The sequence below is a fragment of the Aegilops tauschii genome, chromosome 7 (assembly GCF_002575655.3).
Source record: "Aegilops tauschii subsp. strangulata cultivar AL8/78 chromosome 7, Aet v6.0, whole genome shotgun sequence".
NCBI lineage: Eukaryota > Viridiplantae > Streptophyta > Magnoliopsida > Poales > Poaceae > Aegilops > Aegilops tauschii.
Genome location: NC_053041.3, coordinates 20,669,483 through 20,696,419, shown reverse-complemented (window position 1 = coordinate 20,696,419; position 26,937 = coordinate 20,669,483). Strand labels below are relative to the sequence as shown.

Here is a 26,937-nt window from a genome sequence, read left to right as displayed (position 1 = left end):
TGCTCAGTGCGGGGTTCTTGTTAGGGACGAGATCCCGATCAGCATCCACCAATGGTATAAGCCTAAGAAGGAAGACCCTGAGGTGTCTTATGTCAATGATATGCAGAAAGATGATCTTTGGACTGAGCTGAAGGCAAATTTCACCCTACCGCTAGAGGAGGGTCCGGAGAAGCCAGTTAAAGAGCAATTAATCAAGTCTCATGCTCTTAAGAAGATGGCAGACCTATTCAGGAGGTGGAAGAATGAGCTGAAAACGTTTGTCGACAAAGAAGAGACACCATAATTCATCGGCCGGTATGAGAAGATCAGAGATCACTGGCCCGCATTTGTGGCCCAGAAGACATCGGAAAAGAGTAAGAAGATGTCAGCGACAAACAAGAAGAATGCTGCGAAGAAGAAGCTTCACCATCGCACGGGGTCAGGTGGCTACCTCAAAGCCCGTCCTAAGTGGGCCAAGGCTCAGAATGATCTACTTGAAAAAGGGATCAAACCACAGACAATGAACTGGCCAGACAGTTGCCGGACTTGGTTCTTCGGGGCTGGCGGAAAATTGGACCCTGTATCAGGGAGGTGCGTTTGGACGAACGAGCTTTTGAGAATACCGGTCAAGAAGATTCAGCAATATATCGATGCAGCGCAGGAAGGGACGTTCGTTCCAGACAGAGAGAACGACGAGCTCACAATGGCCCTCGGGAATCCTAAGCACCCTGGACGGACACGAGGCACGCCAGGCTCTGTTCCGTGGAAGGCTGGTTTTCCGGACGCAGGTGGTTACAAAAGCCAGGAGAGGAGGAAAAAAATGGAGCAGACCCAAATTCAGAAGCTGCACGAAAGGGTTCAAGCGCTAGAGGAACGAGACGGCAATCGACATGCCGAAAGTACCCCCGAAGCTACCCTGCCATCTCAGCGGAGAAGTAGCGTGGCTTCCACCGAGCTGCTTCAGCCGGAGCATGTCTTGACGGCTCCTGCTAGCTACCCCGTGGATGCTATCACAGAGTCTCAACATTGCCACCTTATGGCGCAATGGCAGAACTTCAAAGTCAAGGCGGCTGTTGGCTCTATTTTACCTCCTGAACCCGGCGCAACCTACCACTGCCGGCCAATTCTAGAAGGATATGCTAGGGTGATGGTGGATGAAATAACGGAGGGATTTGAGGACCTCCAGCTTGACCACCCTACCCGTGAAAGGGAGACTCGGCTGGGTTTAGCTCTGAAGACTCCGTGCCTATGGCGGAAGAAGCTCATTAACCTTCCGAACTGGACGCCTCCGGCGAGTAAGGGCACTCCGCCTCCTCCTCCGGTGAGTGATCAGGGCACTCAGCCTCCTTCTCCAGCGCGTGGCGGCACTCCTCCTCCTCCTCCGCCTCCTCCTCCGGCGAGTGATCAGGGCACTCAGCCTCCTTCTCCGGCGCGTGGTGGCACTCCGCCTCCTTCTCCGCCTGCGCCGGCGTGCCAGAGCAGCCAGCCTCCTCCTTCTCCACCTCGTCAGCAAGGGCGGAAGAGACCCGCCGCTGCTCCGGCTGCTCTGGCGCGTCGTAGTCCTTCTCCTCCGCCTCGTAAGCAAGGAAAGAAGACAACTGCAGCCGCTCCGTCTGCTCTGCCGGCGTCTAGCAGTACAGCTGCCAGAGGCGGGAGGCAATACAGATTCGGACCTTCTCTGAAGACTCCAGAGAAGTTACCATACGAGAGGAGCGAGGAGGAAACCAGGAAGATCGTGCGAGCCGAAGTGACGAACTTGTTTGAAGGGGTGAAAGCAAAGAAACATCCACCTCCGGAGGAGAAGGTAGATCCGGTGAAAGCGAAGCGCACTCTAGCTGCCCTGACAAAGCCACCAAAGTCTCTGCCGAAAGGCAACTATGAGCGCATTATTGCAAAGACATTTGCCGAAGCGGGGCGGTCGGGAAGTACTGTCAGTGATCAAAGGTTAAAAGAACGACAACTGGGAAAAAAATTGCCCAGCTCGGCGAACAAGCGAACCAATCGTGCCCCCCGCTCAAGGTGTCTAAAGACATCGCCGCTAATGATCCGAGGATGGTGGCCGGTTATAGCAATATTGGAGATTACCTGCCCGACGATGTACATTATGAAATCATGGAGGTGGACGAACACAAATACCATTACGGGAAGCCTCTCGTCAAAGATGAAAGATCTCTAACAACGATGATGCGAAGATTACATGATTGGTACATGAAAACCTGCAGAGAGTCTGATGGCATGAATACTTTGACGCTGAGAGTTAAACCGGAGCATGACCTCGTTGGAATTGAACTGCTGAATGTTCCATTCGAGGAGTTCTTCCAGTTTTTCAATCAAAAGGCCCTCGATAAATCAACGATTACTTGCTACTGTCTGTAAGTAGTACTACTTCTGTCATTAAGTCTCTCTATATAGGTCAGCTCTTTCATTGCATGTATTTATAATTATCCTCACTATATTATGCAGATTGAAGATCGCCGAATTGAAGAAAAGACAAATCGGTGATATTGGGTTCATTAACACAAATCTCATAGATGCATATACGGTTGAAAAACATGCCAAAGAAGCCGAGGCCAACTTGCTACGATCGTTGGTATTAAATCAAAACAAAGATATAATACTCTTTCCTTACAACTTCAAGTGAGTGTTACTGTCTTGTGCATATTCGGTTTCCCTTATTAGTCCAGGTTATGGTAATGTAATTGATGACTTATGCATGCATGCGCAGCTCCCACTATATTCTCCTAGAGATTAAGCTTGAGCAGGGAGTAGTAACCGTCTTAGACTCGAGACGAAAAGATCCCCAGGACTATGCGGACATGACTCAAATGCTCGAGAAGTAAGTTAAATCGATCATTATCCACCATCTCAGCAACTTTGTTCATTTCCTGATATCAAGTAATTGTTTTATTTGTCTGGCAGGGTTTGCAGAAAATTCACCACAAAAGCTCCAGGACTGCCGAAGAAGCTGCAATTTAGACACCCGAAAGTAAGTACTATAGTAGCATGTTCCGCACATCTCCTATTGATTCAAGCGCTAGTTTCATCAATACCATTTAGCATGCTTGCTTATCAGTTAGATTGACCTCTATTTCTTGTAAAGTGGTTGTGGCAGAAACAAGGGAATGATTTCTGTCGATACTACGTTTGCGAGTCTATCCGCCACACGACCTGTGAGCGGGGCTACTCTGACGAACAATATGAAGTGCGTAAGCAATAATATTCACAATTTTATTTTATTACCATCATTTGTGTCGAGTTTCATTTATTCATATATATATATATATGTATTGACCCCCTTCTTCAAATTAGATCTTTCGGATGCGGGATGAACTCCTAGCACCAGATCGTATGCGAGCAATTCAAGAGAAATTGGCGGCATTCTTCCTTGACCACGTGATCGCTGAAAACAGAGAATACTATGTGGACCCTGTGTTCTTACAATTTAATTAGGAGATTATATTGTAAGAGATAATTATTGTATATATGTAGTCGGTAGTGTCAGATAGATATACGAGAACTTGTTGTTCGACCAATCTCTCGAAGAAGGAGAGGTGGTCGATATCACTTCTCTCTGTATGCATATGTTCATGACGATCTTCTGTTTCCTTCATTTGCTTACTAGCTAGCGTGTCTAGTCCTCTCCATACGTATATAGTACGTAGCGTCGACCAAGCACCGAGATAAGAAAGGACACTTCTCTCTATTAATTAGCTAGCTAACACAATATATGAAACACCTAAATTAACCCCCCAAGCCCCCCCCCCTTTCAAAAAAAAACAAAAACTCCAGCCCCTGAAATGCTGACGCGTGGATGCCTATTGGTCCCGGTTGGTGACACCAACCGGGACAAAAGGCAGGGCCTTTTGTCCCGGTTGGTGTCACCAACCGGGACCAAAGGCCCCCCTGCCTGGGCTGGCAGCAGCGGCCACGTGGAGGACCTTCTGTCCCGGTTCGTGTAAGAACCGGGACTAAAGGGTTAGGGCTTTAGTAACGACCCTTTAGTCCCGGTTCGAAAACTGGTACAAAAGGCCCTTACCAGCCGGTGTAAAAGCCTCTTTTTCTACTAGTGACACCTTGTGTTAATTAATGTATGTACTCAGATAATGTTGCTTCCGCTGACTCGTTTATGTTCGGGCACTTGTATTCGAGCCCTCGAGGCCCCTGGCTTGTAATATGACGCTTGTATGACTTATTTGTGTTTATAGTTGTGTTGTGATATCTTCCCATGAGTCCCTAATCTTGATGGTACACGTTTGCATATATGATTAGTGTATGATTGAATCGGGGGCGTCATAATATGATAATTCGTCTTAAAAGTCTTAACATCATTAATCCATGAAATAAAATGATTTATCTCCTCACAAGTTAGCTCAGACCCATAACTATAGTACATTTTGTCTACTACTTCCCGTACATTTTTTGAAGAATGGAAGTAAGCTGTCAATACTAATAAGTTGTCAACTATTTTTAAATAAACAATATAAATTACGTAATAAATATGTTTGAGAAACTAACATAGAGGTAGAAGTGGAAGTCTATCAACATCGACCCAAATGGCGATATTACCTTCCTGATCACCCAGATAGAAGGTGACATGCATAACCTCCTGAAAACCATATGCCTTGCATAGTGCTGCCCAATTCGAGCAACCAAAATGGGATTAGGTCACCGCATTGTATAGCTTTACATAAAAAAGCATAACCATAATGTGTCCTCAGGTGAACTCTCTTTATCTGCATATTCTCATGATCTTCGAAATCCAGCTTCCCCAAGACAGGGGCTGCACTAGTCGAATTGTAGAAAGCCGAGATTACACGTTGAAGAAACAAAAGTCATGCTTAACTACGGAAAAAGACTTGTCATCATTGCGTACCATATAAACATCGAAGGTCTCGTCGAGCTTAACACTGAAGCGCCGACTGCCTTCCAGGTGAGGCCTATCGCACAAACCCCGTCGTCGCCGCAGTACTCGCAGTCAGGGATCCTATCCTCGTCGTCAGACATTTTCCTATGTTCATAATTCAATGATTAGAGTTCTGAAAATCATTATATGTACTACAGAAACTAAATTAGATCATTATTATTCATCACGGGTTGACTATCGATATATCGGGTCTTTTCTTGAAAATTCTCAGCACACGTGTTGTATATATTCGACCGTCCATGATGGTCTAGCACGAGAACGAAGGAGAAGCCAAAATGAAGAAGAAGCTCCCCTCACGACAACAGCTGGGATTCTTCTTCTCTCATATATGGTGGACGCTTTCCCTCATTGTTTTTTGAGGCAAAAGGCACAAATTTGACCTCGAGGCGAAACTATTTCACAAAGTGAACTGTTTTTTGAAGTATTTCATCCAGTTGACCTCTAACGTGTAGCGCGTGATAGCAAGGCGCTGCACTCTACTATGCAGCGCCCAACACTCAGGCGCCATACCTTGCAGCGCCTGACAGCTAGGCGCTCCACTACACTGTGCAACGCCTAGCTGTATGGAGCTACACAGTAGAGTGCAGCGCCTAGCTGTAAGGAGCTGCACAAAAAGGTCAGCAGTGTGAAATATTTTAAAAAACAGTTCACTTTGTGAAATACTTTTGCTTTGAGGTCAAATTTGTCAATTTTGCCTTTTTTGACTGTCATGTACGGAGCCCCGAAAGACTTAAAGTCAACCCAAAATGTCGTTTAATTCTCTTTCCGGCAAATCCAAGGCACTCGATATTTTCTACATTCTAGCACAGGCCATTTTAAAAGTCACGGAAAAATCTGACATGACCTTTGCTAAAAAGGACATATCGAGCACCTGAAATTTGCCGAAACGGAAATTAATGAACACTCGAGCAAAAAATTGGCCACTCGGAGGTGTTCTCTACATTGATAATGAAACAAAAGTGCATATAACAGGGAGTAGCCTCACTGATACTTCCTAAAAAAACTAGCTTCATCACATTGTCACGGGTTCTCATCTACTACTACTACATCTATGAAAACATCTACATCATCATCGACATGAACAACATGAGGATTTGGCTGGTCTCACCTCGAGGTCGGAGGGGGTCGGTGACGGGGACGACGGCAGGGATGATGCAGGGGCTCCTTGATTTCTGCAAAAACAAAATATAAACAAAAACATTATTATCCCGATTTTAGGAAATAGTGAAACCTTATAACCTATCAACTAAACATTATTATGCTGATTCAAAAGACCTACATTTACTAAAAAATTGTATTGTCAAAAATATCTTAGTTCTAACCCTACCAACTATCCATCTATCCATCCATCTATCTATCCAAAGTATTACCAAACCTAGTTTAATCAATCTGGCTATCCATCTATCTATCCAAGCATTAAAAAAAACTAATTTCATCCACCCATTTATCTATAAGCTTTCTACTAGTAGTGGTTCGTATATATCTTCACCTAATAATAAAGGACGGAGGCTTTCATAGTTCTCTATACGTCAATCCTTTATATCCGTTAATTTTGTGTTAATCATAAAATCGACAGCCGAGATTTAAAAAAAAAGATCGATCCAATCTAGTATTTGGGAAAAGAAATACAGAGACCTACTGAATCGGCGTGGACTCTTTGAAAAGGTATCGATCCAATCTATGTAGAGAAATCGATGCAGAAAAGAGAAACAATACAGGGAAATAAAACCAAACACCTGTCGGTTCGGCGTGGACTCTTTCTGCTCTTTCCTACGTCTCCCCGAACCCAGCCCCGTATTATTTGTTCATCTCCTGTGAGTAAAAAAAAAAACCCTTACCGTATCAAATCTTCCCCTCAACCCACGATTCCCTGTTCCTTCTCAATCAATCTTCCGACCACCCCGATCCATAACAATCTCATGCCCAACCATCCATGGCCAACCCTGCTGGTGTTGCCTCCCGCTCCTGCCATACAGAAGCTCGAGGAGGCCGCCGTGCGGGCGGTCGGCGCAGCGCAAGCGCGACTGGCTCATGTTCGCCGCGCGGAAGACGAGCGTCTTCGCCTTCTTTCCGGCCATCACCAAGTGTCTCTTCCGCGGGCGTCTCAAGACGGCCCTCGCCTTGCGTCGGCGGCAGAAGGAGCTCTTCCTTCCACTGATTGACGCACGGAGGGAGCGCAAGAAGCAGCAGATCAAGCCAGTGCCAACGGAGGGCACGACGTTGGAGCACTCGTACGTGGACACCCTGCTTGACATCATGCTGCCCGGCGAGGAGGAGTCCTCGCGTGCGCTCACCGACGACGAGATGGTCAGCCTGTGTTCCGAGTTCCTCGAGCCGACACCGACACGACGTCCACTGCGCTGCAGTGGATCATGGCCGAGCTGACCAAGAACCCGCGCGTCCAAGAAAAGCTCTACCACGAGATCAGCAAATCGTAGCAGCAGAGAGGAGACGGAGACAAGAACGTCACCGAGGAGGAGACGCACAGCATACCGTACCTGAAGGCCGTCGTCCTGGAGGGGCTGCGCAAGCACCCGCGTAGCGCCTCCTGCGGCGCAACCTCATCTCCGAGACACTGCACCCGCCCCGTGCCCGCCTATTCGCGCCCGTGCGCGCTTGGGCGCGCCACGTGCTCCTGGGCAAGCTGCGGGAGCGGGAGCCCGGCGCCGACGGCGGCGGGGTCTTGGTCATGGACGCGTTCCGGCATGCCATGTTCTGGCGCTCATGTGCTTCGGAGAGAAGCTCGACGAGGCGGCCGTGCGGGCAGTCGGCGGGTATCTGATCCCCAAGGGCGCTGTGGTGAACTTCATGGTGGCCGAGATGGCAGAGACGAGCGGGAGTTGGAGAGGCCGATGGAGTTCGTGCCCGAGAGGTTTCTGCCGGGCGGCCATGCAAATACAGGCCAAGAAGACCAGCCAAGTCCATGGCAAGAAGATGAGGAACGTACATGCGGCCTACAGCGCTCGGGAAAACAAGCCTCGACATGAGTGGTGACTAGCATCGACGAGGAGCAGCAAGAGGCAGCGACAAATACCATTCTTGCCGGCTGAGCTAGCTGCTAGGGATGTTCCTCTCTCTCTCAAATACATGAGTTTGCAACGTCTAAACTCTAAAGAACTCTCTCGATTATTGATTTTCACTAACAATCCATATTTGTTATTCCAAGTTAGGTGTGCCCACGACCTGTTTGATGTTATGCTTCCGTAATAAATTACTATAATTTTCTGGTCAAACTCTTACTATACGAGGATGCATCATGGACCCAGTGGAGGTTGCCCGTATCCTAGCTCAGCCCGTCGGTGCCCCAAGGTCATCCATGTCGCCTCGAGCTGCATCCATGGGACGCCATCGCTACTGCACATGAGATAGTCGCAGCTTGGCCTCTCTGTCCTTGTACAGCCAGGTGAATAATTGACACACTTCATGTTGTTTGTACAAATCGAGTCTTGTACTATGTTTTGATTTTTGGCTGAAAGAACCCGGATTTCGGCCATCTCGACCTGGGGCGGAAGGTACCTTTGGACCATTTTTTTACATTTTGGTCTAATTTGGCTCTAATTTCAGCCATATTTCCATCAAATTTTGGTCAAGTTTCAGCCGGATGTTTTGAAAATGGCTGAAATTCGTCCATCTCGGCTTGGGGCAAAAAAAATCACAAACCAAAAATAAAAACTCGGGTCTTGTATGTATGGTGTATTTCGAGAGTATTGATGTTGTCTCAATCTAATTCATTTAGGCACACAAACCATCCATGGATTGAAGAAGATGGAACGGCCCTAGATAGACCACTTGATATTATAGTGATCAGTAGAAGGTGGCTCAGGCAACGAACAAGCTTAAGAAGAGTGCCTTGAAGGTACTCAAATGATAATATTGGTGCTCATTTCCTCTGCTATAATCAGATTTTTGCAGAGAGCTAAGGTTGTTTTTTTCTTGAATAGGTCTTCCACGTTTTGGTGTTTATCTAATGTTAGATTGGTGTGTCTTTGGTAAATAGTAGGGAATCTTACTAGATGTATCTATTTTGGGGTGTTTTGGTTACGTACGTAAACACGGCATTTTTCTTCTGGGATGTTTTTTTTTCAGCGTCTACTTCATCTTCCTTGTGATTAGGTTGTAAAAGAGCCAAGATCAAAATTGGTGCATGGCGATATTCAGGACCTTACGTTCCTCCAGTTCAACTATTGGACTTTCAAGGTGGTAGTTCAAGCCATCGTTGCTATCACATGATCATGTGAGTATGTATTTGTGGCAGACTGTGATGGAGATCGCTCTTTTGTAGTAGGATGCGATAGCTGCTCTTGTGCCAAATATTTTGATGATGCTGGCAGCTGGAGAACACTATACGTTTTTTTTGTCATTCACTATTGACAATTATGAGTGCGGCGAGGTTAAATGTTGCTGCTGGAAACGTGAGTGAAGATGATTGTAGGTGGTATATGTATGATATACAGTCAAAGGAAGTAATTAGCTTGGTAAGTTTAAACAATTTAAGAAATTGCATGACAATGTTTCAATAGCTTATTGTGTTTTTTATTTGACTCCTCTGCCTTTGAAGTTTTGACATTCTATCATTATTCATCTCCAGCTGACCAAGATGTTGTCCAGTACATGTGTAGAGATCTTCAGATCTATGGATTCCTCTTGTGCAATTCCCAAGTCGTTGTGGGATGTGTGATAGAAGACTGATGAGCCAATCCTTTTTTTTTTTGAGGAATTTGATGAGCCAATCCTATATAATGTAGCTTACTTCTATATCTTTTGTGGTAAAAAAAGTGTTGTTCTTTCCTGGTCTTATTTTCACAATATCCTATTTTCTATTTTTTGGGTCAAGCTTAAAGAAACATAACATGTAGTGATGTCTTAGGCATGCGATATGTTGTTCTTACTGCTGGAAGATATTCACCGGTGTTTTCCCTATGATGGGCAATACTGGAGTAACCAACTCATCTACAATCTTTTTTTTAACTGCAGTGTTATATGTGCAACAATAATTTGTAGTTTTTTCTATACATCTTGGTAGTTATAAATGATATCCCCGTGTTTGGTCTTGGCAAGAACATATGCTTAGCTTGATTTTATCCCCCTGTTAGGTCTTGGTAAGAATAGATGCTCAATGTCAGACATCTCGAGTTTGAAGTCTAAACCATGCAAAATGACCACACACACGATGTCGATAATGAAAGCAGTGTGGAATGAACGGTAAAGAGAAAGATGTCGCTTTAGGAGATGATGTCTAAGGACACATGACGATTGCATGTGAGCGAAGGAGTAGCGGTGATGACCAGTTTGTCGCTATATGAACGGAGACCAAATGTTCGTCCCTATATGAATGTAGACCACATGCCATGATGTTCGACACGCAAGTCTTAATTAGATAAATTGTTTGATTATTTTATTTTATTTTCTCCCGTTGTAACGCACGGGCATTTTGCCTAGTAAACACCTAGGGTTACATATATCTACATTCTGTTGTACTCAAAAAACCTATTTAGTGCTCTAATGATCAAATGGGCTCATATATATGGACACCTAGGGTTCATTTACACGAAGAAAATTAGTAAAGAATCTGAACATATTGCGTCTGCTAATTAATCCAACACATTCAGATATACCTAGCTTTTGGGTGAATTGAGAGGAGAAGCAGGTACTCACGGTAGGCAGCCCAGGGCCGAGACGAAGGGGATGGAGAGGGCAGGCACGGGGGAGGGCGGCCGCGCGTGGGGGAGGGCCGGCGCCGGGCCGGGCATGCGGCCAGAGTGTGAGGGAGGGCCAGCCCCGTGTGTGGAGCGCGGACGCAGGGGAGGGCGGCCGGAGTAGTGCGGGGGGCGGGCCGACGAGGGTGGGCCGGAGAGAGAGTGGAGATGGAGAGTGAGGAGGGAGACTGAGAGGTCGGGCGGGGAGGACAATGATAACATGGGCTTAGTAGTAGCGCGGGTTTAGGCCCAGCGCTACTGCTAAAGTCATTAGCTGTAGCACTGGTCCAAAACAAGCGCTACTGCTAAGTGGGGACGGGCAGCTGAGCCCGGGCTGGCCATAACAGCAGCGCGGTTCAACAGAACGCGCTACTGCTAAACCCCTACTTGTAGCGCTTGATACTAGAAAGCACTACTAATAAATAGCAGTAGCGCCCCTCTTTAACCCGCGCAACTGATTAGACATAGTGTATAAGGTTTTTCCTAGTAGTGTGGTGTATTGGTAGCATGCTAGCACCTAAAGTAATGGTAGCACTACAACCATATAATAACTTGAGTACGGAATGGCTCTTTTGTCATGGTTTAGTAGCAACATTCCGCTTAGAGTTGCTCCTATTTAGATATGCAATGGGTGTTATAAATGTTTACTACTATACCATTCATAGTAGAATTAAACGACAAAAAAAGTTGGCATGTGATGTTTGGTGAAGCAATGATTATATATCTACTGGCCACTAGCAGGCCTCCTATAAATAACTAGCTTATTCCCATGTAATGGGATCACATATAGTCCGTAGGAATTTTAGAGGAGATTGTCAAATTGTGGAAGGAGAGCAACAATGACAAGCAGGGTGAATTGCATGGGCAGTCACATAGCATGAACCAGCAGGGAATGAGATGTATTGGAAATTCGAGTTCGAGGCAAGAACCGAACAGGTCGTGGCTCTTGTTACATTCCTGCCAGAAACAACACAACAGCGTGTTGCCAAACCGGTGCGCTTCCATCCTTGAGAGCAAAGTGCTGTAGATATATTTCACCACTCGCGTAACACCAAGGATGGTTCAGTCACGTCTGAGTCCAACGCTATTGTGCCCGTGTAATCCAGAATGGTTTCATGTGATTCACGCGAGGACCAAAATTTCAAACCGTGACACAGCTGTAATCCAAGCTCAAAAATTGCAGAGTACCACAAGGTGACACGAAGTACGGTTCAGTCAACCAGATGGATTACTAGCTTAACGTGAAAACCCAATATTATTGTTTACACGTATCTCACCTCTCAATTCATAGGACACTGACATATAGTAACCCGTAACTTAACTTTTTTTTGCGGGATACACTACTAGAGTTTCTTGATGTGTTGTTGGATTATACATTAGATGTGTTTGTCAATAAAATTCTATTCAAAATTACATTAGTTTGCAAACTACACAAAAAAGTGTGGATCCATAATACTCCCCTCGTTTCTAAATATTAATGAACCCAATATCATAGATTTGTGCTTTTCTGCATTCGACGATCTTCAATATGCATAATATAATGAGGATAATTATATAAACATGCAATGAAAGAGCAGAGCTATATATAGAGACTTAATTAAACAAGTAGTACTTACAGACAGTAGCAAGTGATGATTATTTTATCGAGGGCCTTTTGATTGAAAAACTGGAAGAACTCCTCAAATGGTACAGACAACAGATCAATTCCAACGAGGTAGTGCTCCTCTTTAACTCTCAGCGTCAATGTATCATTCCCAGTCTCGCTGCAGGTGTCCATGTACCACTCATGGAATCTTCGCATCATCGTTGTTAGAGGAGGATGGCCAGGTTTGACGAGAGGCTTCCCGTACCGGTATTGGTGTTCGTCCACCTCCATTGTATCAAAATGTGCATCGTCGGGCAGGTAATCTGCAGGATTGGTACCGGGCACCATCCCCGGATGATTAGCGACGACATCGCTAGACACCTTGAGCGGGAGGCACGATTGGTTCGCTTGTTCGCCGAGCTGCGGAATTTTTTTTCCACTTCTTCGTTCTGCTAACCTTCGATCGCTGCAAGTACTTCCCGACCGCTCCGCTTCCTGATATGTCCTTTCAATAATGTGCTCATAGTTGGTTTGCGGCGGAGACGGTGGTGGTTGCTTCAGGGCATCGACAGTGCGCTTCGCTTTCACCGGATCTATCGTCTCCTTCGGAGGTGGAGGTTTCCTTGCAAAAAAAGTCCCTCACTTGGGCACGAGAGATGTCCTCATTTTTCTTGTCGGTCCTCTCATATGGTAACTTCTCTAGAGGCTTGAGGCTTGGACCGAATCTGTATTGCCTCCCGCCTCTGGCTGTACTGCTAGCCGTCGGAGCAGCTGGAGCGGCGGCAGCTGTCATCCTTCGTTGCTTATGAGGCGGAGTGCTCCGACGCGCTGGAGCAGCCGGAGCGGCGGCATGTGTCTTCCGCCATTGCTGACGAGGCGGAGGAGGAGGCGGACTGCTCGGACGTGCCAGAGGAGGCGAAGGAGGAGGCGGAGTGCCGGCCTCACGCGCCGGAGAAGGAGGCGGAGTGCCCTGATCACTCGCCGAAGGAGAAGGAGGAGGAGGAGGCGGAGTGCCTTGACTCGCCGGAGGAGGCGGAGGAGGCGGAGGCGTCCAATTCGGAAGCTTGATGTGCTCCTTCTGCCATAGACATGGAGTCTTCAGAGCAAGACCCAGCTGAGTCTCCCCTTCACCGGTAGGCTGGTCAAGCTCGAGCTCCTCAAATTCCTCCGTTATTTCATCCACCATCACAACAGCACAGCCTTGTGGAATCGGAAGGCAGTGAAAAGTTGCCTCGTGTTCAGGAGGTGCAACAGAGCCGACAGCCACCTTGACTTGGAGGTTCTGCCATTGCGTCATAAGGTGACAATGTTGAGCCTCCGTGATAGCATCCACGGGGTAGCTAGGAGCCGTGAAGTCAGGCTGCTGAAGGAGCTTGGTGGAAGCCACGCTGCTTCTCCGCTGAGATGGCGGGGTAGCTTCTGGGGTAGCTTCGTGTCGCTGAGATGGTTGGTCAGCAGCTCGCTGGCTCTCAACTTGTTCCTCTAGCTTTAGTACTCTTGCATTCAGCTTCTGCATTTCGCTCAGCTCCTGTTTCCTCTTCCTCTCCCGGGTTTTTTAACCGCCTGCACCAGGAAACCCAACCTTCCACGCAACGGAGCCTGTCGTGCCTCGTGTTCATCCTGTGAGCTCAAGATTCCAGAGGGCCTGTGTGAGCTCGTCGTTCTCTCCGTCGGGAACAAATGTCCCTTGCTGCGCTGCGGCGATATACTTCTGAAGCTTCTTGACCGGTATTTAAAGTTGCTCATCCGTCCAAACGCACTTCCCTGTTTCTGGGTCCAAGGTTCCCCCAACCCCGAAGAACCAAGTCCTTGAACGGTCTGGCCAGTGTAATGTCTCTAGTTCGACCCCTTTATCAAGCAGGTCATTCTCAGCCTTGTCCCACAACGGCCGAGCTTTGAGGTAGCCACCTGACCCCGTGCGATGGTGATGCTCCTTCTTTGCAGCATTTAACTTGTTTGTCGCTGAGATCTTGTTACTCTTCTCCGATGTCTTGTAGGCCACAAATGCGGGCCAGTGATCCCTTATCTTCTGAAATCGGCCGGTGAATTCTGGAGTCTTCCCTTTGTCGACAAACGTTGATTTCAACTCATTCTTCCACCTCCTAAATAGATCTGTCATCTTCTTAAGAGCATGAGCCTTGACCAATGGCTCTATAACTGGCATATTCAGATCCTCCTCTGGCGGTAGGGTGAAATTTGCCTTCAGCGCGGTCCAAAGATCATCTTTCTGTCTATCATTGACATAAGACACTTGAGAGTCTTCCTTCTTAGGCTTATTCCATTGGTTGCTGATCGGGATCATGTCCCTAACAAGAACCCCGCACTGAGAAGAAAATTCTTCCTTGGCCCGGCTGGGTTCAATCAGCTGGCCATCGCCCTTGATTGCTGTAATCGTGAACCTTTCATCCTGGCGCAACCTTTTCTTCGGTCCTCGTCTCATTACCGAAGTTTGGCTCGATCGGGAGGGCTAGAAAAGAAGAAAGAAGAGCGTTAATATGTGTACCTACCAAAACAATTAATGCATCAATTAGCTAGTCAGCACATGCTTAATTAATATATATACCTCGCCGGACTTTGCAACAGCTCCTTCCTCCGTTCGCTCACCGGAGCCGTCATCACGGTCTCCTTCTTCCACCGGAATTCGGTCACCGGAGCCATCATGATCCTGTCCTTCCACCTCCATTGTTCGATCACCGGAGCCTGCTTCACCCTCTCCTTCCAGACCATCGGTGTCGTTGAGATACGACAAGACATCACCTCCGCCGAGGATTATGTCCCCCAACAACTGTTCTGTTTCGAAGTCTCGGTGCTCCATAGTTTCTGCAAATATTACAACATGGCAATTAATATACAAACATGACAGATGGATATATTAGTGGCAAACGTAGACCTAGCTAGCTCGACGCTTCTTCGGTTTGGGGTGGCCTCGACAACGCTTCTAGGGTTTGGGGTGGCCTCGGCAACGCTTCTAGGGTTTGGGGTGGCCTCGACAACGCTCCTAGGGTTTGGTACGGACCGCCTCTCTCATGAATGTCCGACGTCCGGACCAACAAGGGATTTAACAAAATGAGGCAATTCTGGATGTGCAGAAAATGGTCCCTATTTTTCCTGATCTCATCTACCCTTCTATATGTCACGTTGTCTAGTGTCATAGGATTCAAGAAAACCATGGCTTCATCATTAGCCGGAAGTAACAGGCGCATGATGGTATGAAGCTCCACAAAATTATTTTGGAACGGAGTCCTGATAGGATAATTCGCTTTTTGGTACGAAGTTCAGCAAGAGCCTTTCGAATATCGCTATTTGGATGGCCTTTGCTGAACTACATACCAAAAGGCGAATTATCCTATCAGGACTCCGTTCCAAAACAATTTTGGAGAGCTTCATACCATCATGCGCCTGTTACTTCCGGCCAATTATGAAACCATGGATTCCTTCAATACTTTGACACAAGAGAGCGTGCAAATATAGAATGGTAGATGAGATCAGGAAAAATATGGATCAACTTAATTATGCACATCCATAATGGGGGCATTCTTGATAAATCTCTTATAAATCTCGAGAAAGTTTGTCGGGTAGGGGCGGGAGGGGGTAGGAGACCGACATCGTTTTTTTCTAGGGTTTGGGTGTCCTCGAGAGTTGGTCGAGCGAGAGGGGGTTGATCGACATCCCCCTCTCGACCCCTCGGCGATCCTAGACCCTCGACCCCCCCCCCCCATGTCGAAGTTATCGGGGAGGGGGTATATCGACAATGACGACATACATACATGGGAAAAAATGTTATCGGGGAGGGGGTATATCGACCCCCTCCCCCTCATGTCGAAGTTATCGGGGAGGGGTATATCGACAACGACATACCCGATAAAAAATAAAAAGAGGAAGAAGAAGAAAAAAAAGAGGAGAAGAAGAAAGGAATAGAGGAGAAGATCGAAGAAAAAAAAGAGGAGAAGAAGAAGGAATAGAGGAGAAGAAGGAGGAGATATAGAGGAGAAGAAGGAGGAGATATATTATTCTATTTTTTCTTCTTCTCCTCTATTCCTTCTTCTTCTCTTTTTTTTTCTTCTTTTTCCTCTTCTTATTTTTTTCTCCTCTTCATCCTCTCCTCTTCTTCTCCTTCTTCTTCTCCTTCTTCCTCTTCTTATTTTCCTTTTTCCTCTCCTTCTTTTTCTTCTTCTTCCTTCTTCCTTCTTTCTAGATAAAACTTCTCTAAAAATGTAACTTTTGCATGTATAAAAGTTTTTCTTCTTCTTTCTTCTTCCTTCTTCCTAGCTAGATATATAAAACTTTTCTAAAAATATAACTTTTGCATATATAAAACTTTTTCTTCTTCTTCCTTCTCTTCCTTCTTCCTAAATATATAAAACGTTTCTAAAAATGAAACTAACCTAAAATGCACTAAATCAGAGAACATACATAGATAAAACTTTTCTAAAGATCTAACTTTCGCATATATGAACATATATACACAGATAACATACATACATATATACATTTTTATAAAAATGCAAAAAACAAATCATCATATATATGAACAAAAAATCTGAAAAACACAGGACATATAATCATATATACACACATACATATAATCACACATATACATATAATCAGAAAAAAATCATAATCCCTCCGTCCCAAAATTCTTGTCTTACATTTGTGTAGATACGGATGTATCTAATACTAAAATGTGACTTGATACATCCGTATCTAGACAAATCTAAGACAAGAATTTTGGGACGGAGGGAGTATATATGAAAAAAACAGAGAGGAAGGCCGGCCGGGCCGAACGAGGTTGCGGCGTGTGGTCGGGGCAGGCCGGGGGCATGGGGCGCCGTCGGGGCGGCGCGTCGGGGCCGGGGCGCATGTGCCGGGGCGGCGCGTCGGGGCAGGGGCACGGGCCAGGGCGGCGCGTCGGGGCAGGGGCAAGGGCGCGGGGCGACGGCGACGAGGAGCGGGCGGCGACGGCGACGGCGAGCACGGGCAGCCTAGCGGCGCCGATGAGCTCGGCGTCGTCGGGGGGCAAATGGTCGATGAAACTGAAAATTTTACATGTTCTGCTTATCTACTATATTTAAATAGGAGCCCCCCACTACTTGATTTTCCTGTGTTCTCATGCATCCACGTCACCTTAAATCATTCCAGCCGTTTGATTGAGCACATGTGGCTCTGATCTGCAGCCCCACACTACGTTCCTGACGGACATCTTGTCCATCTTCTGTCCCCTCCCATCGCTATCGCTTCCGCCCCCACGACCGAACCTCTCCCAGCCACAAATGCTGCCGCAAGAGCGTATGAAACCGTAGCATTCATCACCCCCAATTACTTCTCCCTCCATTACCGAAAACTGAGTGGTGGTTGCCTTCGCGTTAGAAAACCTGGCTGCTGCCGTCTTCCCGCACGACCGCCAGTATCCTCTCCTTCGACGAATTGGGATGCGGGCCAACCGCTGATCCGTCAACGGCCACCAGATCATCAAGGAAATCATGGCCGAATCGACCTGTGTGGGGTGTTGCTCTGACATGCCCGCCACTTCGCCTCTCCTCCAATGTCTCTCCGAGTGTGGGAGCGCGTCGGGCTGCAGTTCAGTTGCCGATCCCCAAAACCGTAGATCCTCGATCAAGGCATAACCACTGAGGGTTCTACCCGCCGTTGCTCTGCACAGCAGCGAGGGCCTCGCTCAGAGCCAGTTGCGTGCGCTACCCCGTTGAATCATGCTTGTGCTTCCGACGAATTTTACGACGGCGGCAAACATCCACAATTACAGCCGATGTGTCCCGACGCGGCGTTGAATCGGTCAATTCCGCATCACCGCTGTCACCTATCTCTGCCATCTATCGATTTGCTTGCTAAAAGTGTGACCTTCAATATTTGTGTGTAGGATGACAAGGTCGTCACATTCCAGGAAATCAATCCATCCGCGTTCAGGTACATGCTGGTCTCAGCAGTTTATTCCTTAGGTGCCATCGCGCTGTCGTTGGTCTAATGTGGTATTAGCATACGTCATTGACTTGGTAGTGCTTTTGTTCATTACGTTTTCTTCCAACTGTTCGCCAGCATCACGATAATTGGTGCTTAAATGCTTCTGTATGGTCAGTAGTACGAACTGAACCTAGCTTCATCTGATCACAAAATCTTGACCAAAGGGCATGACGTCGTGGTATCTTACCATCTGTGCCTCTGCACCGCACAGCTCCGCCACTCTCGGTCCAGGCTAACAACAGTTCGTGCTCCGCATGGACTTCACAAGAAGACTCTTTCACTTGGACATAAGGTAGTGGATATCTTTTTTATTACTAGCAAAAATGCCCGTGCGTTGCAACGGGAGAACAAAAAAAATCACGCCCTCCTTTTGAAAACAGCGTCCCGTCCGTATTACCGCATGTCCTTTTTCACCCTCGCTGCGGTGTCAACCCAATCATAACTTGTCGGCACGTGGTAAATCCCAAGGCGATGAGCTCGACCACTGCATGAGACACCTCTCATTAAACATTTGGAACTGAATACTTTAACATTCAATGCTGCCAAATGAATACTTATATTGCTTAGAAGTTAAAACAATTGAGAAGGACACAAACAAAAAATGATTTAGTTGGACGCCTTCAATTGTAACAGGATGTAATCTTCAGTTTAGGCCCTATCAACTACCCAACAATTGAGACGACCGATACCAACATCGCAAATTACCATATTCTAAAAGCTCGTTCTGCTTTGGTAAACCGTTTCCCTAAAAGCATAAACCAAAGGCGCATGTTGTCTTACTCCCCCCTAAGAAAATTAATATACTATTATGTAATGTTCTTTGTAGTTAATCCTAGAAATATATATTAGCAATTAATCCTAGAACTCTTATAAATCTTTACAGCTAATCCTAAAAAAATTGCGTTCAATCACCCCACTCACCACATAATACTTCATTTCGATGGGAAAAAATCATAACACAACAAATAGTATGACTTCCACCAAAAAAAGAAAAGAGGATAATTTGAGACAATGAGACAAAACGAGCAGGTGCTACAGCTTGAAAGAGCTCTTTTTGGTCGATCGACCTTTGTTCCTGCAATGATCAAGCTATCAGATCAACAAAAGAACATAACCATGAAATAAACATCGACTGGTCGATTCTATCAAATTAAAATATTGGGTTAGTGATAAATCCCTAGTTGACCAAAACTGGCGTGGAATGGGTCAAAAACCAGGGCGTATACTTACGTGGGTTGTAGGATTTTGCTAGATTGAATGACAGGTTCCCTCAAAATAAATTTTGAACGAGAGGTTTCGGATGTTCGTATTGCATGAAATTTTGGTGCTTCTCTTATCTTCCTGAACTTCTCATCCTCCTTCTCGTATTTGTCCACCTCATTCTAGATGGTTTAGGATTTTCATGATCAAGATAGTTTGTGCCTTTTGACGTGTCTTTCAAATGCTAGTACATCTTTTACGAAATTCTCCAGGTTGAAAACAATATTCTTGAATATAATAGAAAAGTGAGAGTTGGCCTAAGCACAAATGCTCGATTACATGTATAAACTTCTGTAACCTGCAAGCCCCAACCACAATATAGATTCATATAAATACTTGCGGCAGCCTCGGACTGGACTTCGGTGCCCTCTGCTCCTTGGCGGCGTCAAGGAACCCACGTACAGGTCTGAATGTGCAGTGTCGTACCTCGTCGTCGCTGTCGGCGGCCATGGCGATGAACTGCCACCAGTTGTCATCATCGAATAGGTTCCAGTTTATGTGCATGTACTGAATGCGCACGCACAGCCTAGTGGCTTCAGTGGTGGTCGACTGCACGAATACATGCATATACATGAACGCTAGCAGCCCAGTGGCTTCCACCGTGGAGGCACCTGCACGAACTCATGCATGCTGGTCGTACTTTTCCAGCGCTTTGTCGCCGGTAAGCTCCATGCGCTCCACATGTCATGGTGCTCCTCCTTGCTCGCATGCATTTTTTGTGTATCGAGCCCACAGATCCTTCCTTTAATTACTTTCATTATATGCAATCCTTCTTTAATTAGCGCCCATCCGCCCAAACATGAGGAGGCTACTCGTTTTGACCATCTTATTGTTGATTTCTGAGGTGCTTGGTATATTAATCAATGCGAACTTTGTTTCAAAAAATTTAATCAATGCGAACTGGTTAACAAAAGCAGTGTGGGACAATTAAACATCAAACGTGATTAGCTCAGCTGGTCTTGGGTTCGATTCCTATGGTGGATCTATTTTTCGCGGTACAGTAGAAAGTCCACTCCCATGGCTATCAGTCTAGATTTATTTTTGGGCTCTAGTAAAGCCCATCCGCAAGGCTGCCAGGCCCAAGACAGACTGTTACATACGAAACTTCAGCCTGCGATATTTCCTGCGATCGTACGACACAAAAATTAGTACCACCTCGGATAGTAAAAAAATCTTACAAAAATAGAGGTGAACGGATTCAAAAATCGGTGAAACGCATCTTGCTTTATTAGTAGGTATAGATACAGTGCGATTTTGACTTCTTTTCCATTTGTCTCACACAAGTGTTTGATTTCTAATTGATGAATATTTTCTCATGCTTTTCCAGCAGTACTATTGATCTGTAATGACATGATGCCTACCATGGGGCTGCCAAAATTTTCAAGGTAGGCCATCTTATATATATTATGCATCAATGTTTTTTTTTCTTGCAATTGGGAAAGTTCATTTTGGTGGCAGGCTGAATTTTGCAGGTTAGGTTGCTTATACTCGCTGAGGTGCAGTTCTGTGTTCTTCAAATTTCAAATTCTGTTTTTTTCCATCAGCCATTCATATAAAAGCTTGCAATTTGGTCCCACCTGGACCAAAGGCCTGCGCCTGCCAAAGCCATGGTGCAGTGGGATGTTTAGTCCCACCTCGCTAGCTGAGGAGCGGCCGCACCTGTTTATAAGCGCTGCCCCGCCTTCTCTCTCGAAGTCCTCTGAACTGAAGGCCTATGGGCCTAATCTGACACTGTTATGCCTGTGGGCCTGTTGGGCCTTCTGCGGGCCTGAATCCTGGCCCAACTAGCTGGGTTTCTAGTCATATTCAGGCCCTGGTTGTCGAGTAGGTGGCATTTTTTTCTGTTTTTTTTCTTCATTAATTTTTTTGCAGTTTTCCAGTGATTCTTTTTACTGTTAGGTCACAAAAATTATAGACTTTATGTTAGTGCCATTAATTTTCAAATTTGAATTCTTTTGAATTTGTGTGAATCACTAGTTTGTGAATCACTTTACTATAAAAATAGATTTTTGAGTGATTCTTTTTCCTGCTATGTAATATTATTGTGTTTTAATCAAGAACCGATTTTGTTATTTTAGTTTTCTATTAAAGTTTATAACAAAAAAAATTCTTTATGAACATTCTTTTTGCCATTAATGTTTTGAAAAGAAAATACTTTGATAATTTTAGTTGCATAAATTTTATATAATTTTAGTTTGAAAAATAATAGAGGTTTATAAAAACTTTTTAGTTGATTCCTTTTGCTATTAGAGTTTTATAAAAGCTTTGTAGTTGGTTCTTTTTGCTATTGAAGAATATTATAGTTTTGTTTTAGTTGATCATAACAGAATATTTTAATTGATTATTTCAAGTTCATTCTTTTTGCTATTAGTTCATTCTTTTTGCCCTAAATGACCCTGAAATTGAAAAGCACTACAAATGAACTCTGAAAAGGTTGGTATGGTATTATCATTACACCCACATAGCATGTGCTAAATGTAGAGAGTGTTACGGCAAAAACTGAATGCACTTCGTGTACAAAAAGGGGCAATCTCTTTCGAAGTATCAGGGTTTCGAACGAAAAGTCATCTGTTACAAAGGGATTTCATTTTTTGAACTTGTTTGAACTCCATACTTTTTGTGTGTTCAAAATGCAACATCAAAGCCATATCATCAACTTTCAACCCTTTCTGACTTCATTTGTTATTTTTCATGCATTTACTGTTTTTTTAGCTATATGACCCTGAAATTGAAAACTACTACAGATGAACTGTGAAAAGTTTGAAAGTTGGCATGGTATCATCATTTCACCCACATAGCATGTGATAAAAATTTGAGAGGGTTACGGCAAAAACTGGATGCACTTCGTGTAGAAAACGGACAATCTCTTTCAAAGTATTAGGGTTTCATACGGAAACTCGTCTGTTACAAAGGGATTTAATTTTTTTGAACTTATTTGAACTCCAGACTTTTGTGTGTGTTCAAAATGCACCATTCAAAGCCACATCATCAATTTTCAACCCTTTCTGACTTCATTTGTTATTTTTCATGCATTTACTGATTTTTTTGAGCTATATGACCCTGAAATTGACAAGCACTACAAATGAACTCTGAAAAGGTTGAAAGTTGGCATGGTATCATCATTTCACCCACATAGCATGTGATAAAAATTTGAGAGGGTTACAGCAAAAAACTGGATGCATTTCGTGTAGAAAACGGACAATCTCTTTCGAAGTATCAGGGTTTCATACGGAAACACGTCTGTTACAAAGGGATTTATTTTTTTGAACTTATTTGAACTTCAGACTTTTTGTGTGTGCAAAATGCACCATTCAAAGCCACATTATCAATTTTCAACCCTTTCTGACTTCATTTCTTATTTTTCATGCATTTACTTACTTTTTTGAGCTATATGACCCTGAAATTGAAAAGCACTATAAATGAACTCTGAAAAGGTTGAAAGTTGGCATAGTATCATCATTTCACCAACATAGCATGTGCTAAAAAGTTGAGAGGGTTACGGCAAAAACTGGTTGCACTTCGTGTACAAAATGGACAATCCTTTTCGAAGTATCAGGGTTTCATACGGAAACTCGTCTGTGATAAATGGATTTCAGTAGGTGGCATTTTTTCTGTTTTCTTGCTTGTTTTTTTTTTGCAGTTTTCCAGTGACTCTTTTTACTGTTAGGTCAAAAAAATTATAGACTTTCTGTTAGTGCCATTAATTTTCAAATTTGAATTCTTTTAAATTTGTGTGAATCACTAGTTTGTGAATAACTTTACTATAAAAATAGATTTTTGAGTGATTCTTTTTCCTCCTATGTAATATTATTGTGTTTTATCATTATATTAAATTTGGTAATTTTTAGGTTATTTTAAATGTCTGTTTCAATCAAGAACAAATTTTGTCATTTTAGTTTGTTATTAAAGCTTCTCACAAAAAATTTCTTTATGAAAATTCTTTTTGCCATCAATGTTTTGAACAGAAAATACTTTGATAATTTTAGTTGCATAAATTTTATATAATTTTAGTTTAAAAAATACTAGAGGTTTATAAAAACTTTTTAGTTGATTCCTTTTGCTGTTAGAGTTTTATAAAAGCTTTGTAGTTGATTCTTTTTGCTATTGAAGAATATTATAGTTTTGTTTGAGTTGATCATAACAGAATATTTTAATTGATTATTTCAAGTTCATTCTTTTTGCCCTAAATGACCCTGAAATTGAAAAGCACTACAAATGAACTCTGAAATTGAAAGCCACATCATCAATTTTTTGAACTTATTTGAACTCCAGACTTTTGTGTGTTCAAAATGCACCATTCAAAGCCACATCATCAATTTTCAACCATTTCTGACTTCATTTGTTATTTTTCATGCATTTACTGATTTGTTTTGAGCTATATGACCCTGAAATTGAAAAGCACTTCAAATGAACTCTAAAGAGGTTGAGAATTGGCATGGTATCATCATTTCAACCACATAGCATGTGCTGAAAAGTTGAGAGGGTTACGGCAAAAACTGGATGCACTTTGTGTACAAAACGGACAATCTCTATCGAAGTATCAGGGTTTCATACGGAAACTCATCTATTACAAAAGGCATTTCACTTCTTCACATGTAACTGTAGTGATATTCTAGATCAAAGGCATCATCATAATAGTTGTGGAGAGAAAGTCTTCACTTTTTCTTCGCTTGTGTCCTTCGCTTATTGCGTCGTAACCATGGACATTTTTCATCGCTTAACAGGGTGCTGGGGTCAGCCTTGACTTTGAAGGAAGGAATTTCATGAAACTTTTCATAATCTTCACACATGTCTAACTTTTTATTCTGGGCCAATCGATTCCCAATGGGAAACAGCACCCCTCGAGCCGGCGGAGCTCCTAGGCTGCCGGTTGGCTGGTGTCTAACATAAGGGTGCGGGGGCGCAAGTTCGCCGCGGAAGTAGCGCTTAGATGGCTATCTTAGAGTTGCGTGGGTTGAAGGTAGTGCCGCCACCAGATCTGGATGACGACGAGTCTTTGTGGACTGGCCTAGGGGCGGCGCAACCATGGCAGTGCAGTGGGGCGGGGAGCGGGGTTTTCGTCGGGGCCACGGATGGCGGAGGCAGGCTGCTCTGCTGGTGGTCGCTGGCTCTTCGGGGAAGATTCCGAACAGTGTGAGACGGGAGGCACAAGATGGCCATCAAGCCATCCGGCGTAGATCGGACAGTACCAAAATAAAATAAAATCGTGTGACCCCAATTTAGTCTTCAGTCAATAGACGTGTGAACACTCTCGTACCTTGCTGTTGATCTCTTAGGGTATTTCTTCAGATCAGAGAGATGTGTCATTCTTAACATTATGCGTTTTCTGCATCTTCAGCCACACCGTCTTCCGACTCACCGCAGCTGCTCAAACAAGGGAAGCATACACCAGAAGGGAGCTATAGTCCCCACTCAACAGTTCCCTGCATCAAATGCGCGTGCTCGACATAGACAGCCACTACAACTGCAGGGCCATCGACAAGTCAGCACATGATGCTCACTCCTATGGATGGCGGCCAGATAGATTGTACCCTCATCTTCCTTGTGTACAACATTTATAGCTTTGTTATTCATCTAAGCATGGAAAATAGATTATCACATTTCATTGTATATTCATGCTGATCTCTTACGAGTCTTGTTCAGGAGTTAACGATGTTCCATAGTTCAGCTAAGAGACTTGTTCTTTAGGTAACGTTGTTCCATAGTTATCATCCATCAGCCAATGCTATCCTACAGGATGGTGATTATAGTATTATACCACTTCTAATATAACCTATGTTGTTCTTTAATACTTTTGTGTGCCATCTAGTTAATCTTGAGTACAAGCGATACATATTCTGTAGCTTTCATCTGTGCTTTCCCTTTAGTTTTTGAGACCTGTTGCTGCTAGTTAACCCCAGTCCTATAATTTATGTCGTCTCCTACAGGCACTCATTACATAAATCTAACTACTAGTTGTCTTCCATGCATGTCAGATATAATTGCACACACTGATGTATATCCACAAGAACCTCACGGAGCAATGTAACGGCCAACAAACTTGACGTCAGTGATACCCAATATGATGGAACATGTAAAGGCAGTTCTTCACAAGACTTGCAGAAAGATGATGAATCCTATTCACCCCATAAGGTCCTTGCTCTAACTTGGCCCTTGATATGGGTACAACATGCATATAATGTCCTGGAGTGCATCTACTCTGTTGCAATGCCTTGTGCTTCGCCTGCTGATCATGCATGTAAATATGGCATGCCTTCCTGTTTTTCAGTACCTATTCCATTAATGATAACATGTTTTCAAATTCAAGTACTGTCATTCTACTCTATCGTAACGCCATCTGCTTAGTTTGGACATCATGCTTCTCAATATCTTAACGGCGACCCGTTACGGTCGATGCCACGTGTCGGTCACCCTTGACGAACGCACTTCTATGACGCGCGGTTTTTCGTCATGGAAGTGGAACTTCCATGATGATAATTTTGGTAATGTCATGGTACACTTCTACGACAACACATGTATGACTATCTTGATTCTGTCATAAAATCGTCATGGATGTACATGCATGACAGATAATGTGACCTAGTGTGATAAACACGTATCATCACAGAAATGTATTTTTTTTTGTAGTGAGCCACCAGGGCCAGACACCACGACTAGTGGCTCAAGGCGCGGGGCACCTGGGCAATGGCTCCAGCGGGGCGGCCGCGGACGCCTACAACCCCCGCAAGGTGAACCTGGAGTACTTGCTGGGAGAAGGCCCCAACCCGTTCCCCGAGCCGAGATGGGTGGGCGGAACGCCCGAAGCACGGGCCTTCCATGAGCCGCCCGAAGGCTTCGCCGACCCCTTCAGCAACGACGACGGCGGGGTACAGCCAATGTCTTAGGAGCAAGCTTACGCTAACCATGAGCTGCAGGTGAACCGGGTCGCGGTAACAGTTGGAGATCTCAGGGCGGTGGCTCCGCCCCCAGTGGGAGTTCTGCTCTGGGGGCTGCGCGGGAGAGGCCTATAGCCAGCCCTTCCCCGCGCCACACGGAGCAACGCGCTACACGGAGGTAGGTCCTCTGCCGGGGGAAGGGACGGTGAGCCACTCCCCCCGGCAGAGGGCCCGTGGTCGCCGAGGGCGCCGCTAGCGTCCTACTTGCCCCTTGGTCCCGTCCTGGTTTCCGGACGCCCCAATGGTGGTCGAGGGTGGCGCAGGGCGGGGCCCTCATCTGGCGATATGAAGCAAGGCTCGCGCCTGTGAAGGTCCCCGCCCGTGATACTCTCACGTAATAATGAGTGGGGATGTACACGCCCCAGAGTCTTCGGAGTGCCGCCCTTGGGCCTCGGGGGCTCCTGCCCACGTCCTAGTGGAAGCACCATGCTCCCCGCTGGCCGTCGACACTATCCCCAATGACTATGCTCACAAGCAGTGAAAGCACTTAGCTCCGCGCTGGTGGGAAGACAAGAACACTTGCTAGGTGCCGGACGCGGCCATTTGCTTTCATCCCTTTTCTCTAACTCGATTCGCCGCCCT

General features: G+C 45.1%; 1 pseudogene; it reads left to right on the top strand.

Moving 5' to 3' along the window:
• Positions 1-6,822: 6,822 nt before the first annotated feature.
• LOC141026670 (cytochrome P450 89A2-like) lies at positions 6,823-26,304 on the top strand (annotated as a pseudogene).
• Positions 26,305-26,937: the final 633 nt, after the last annotated feature.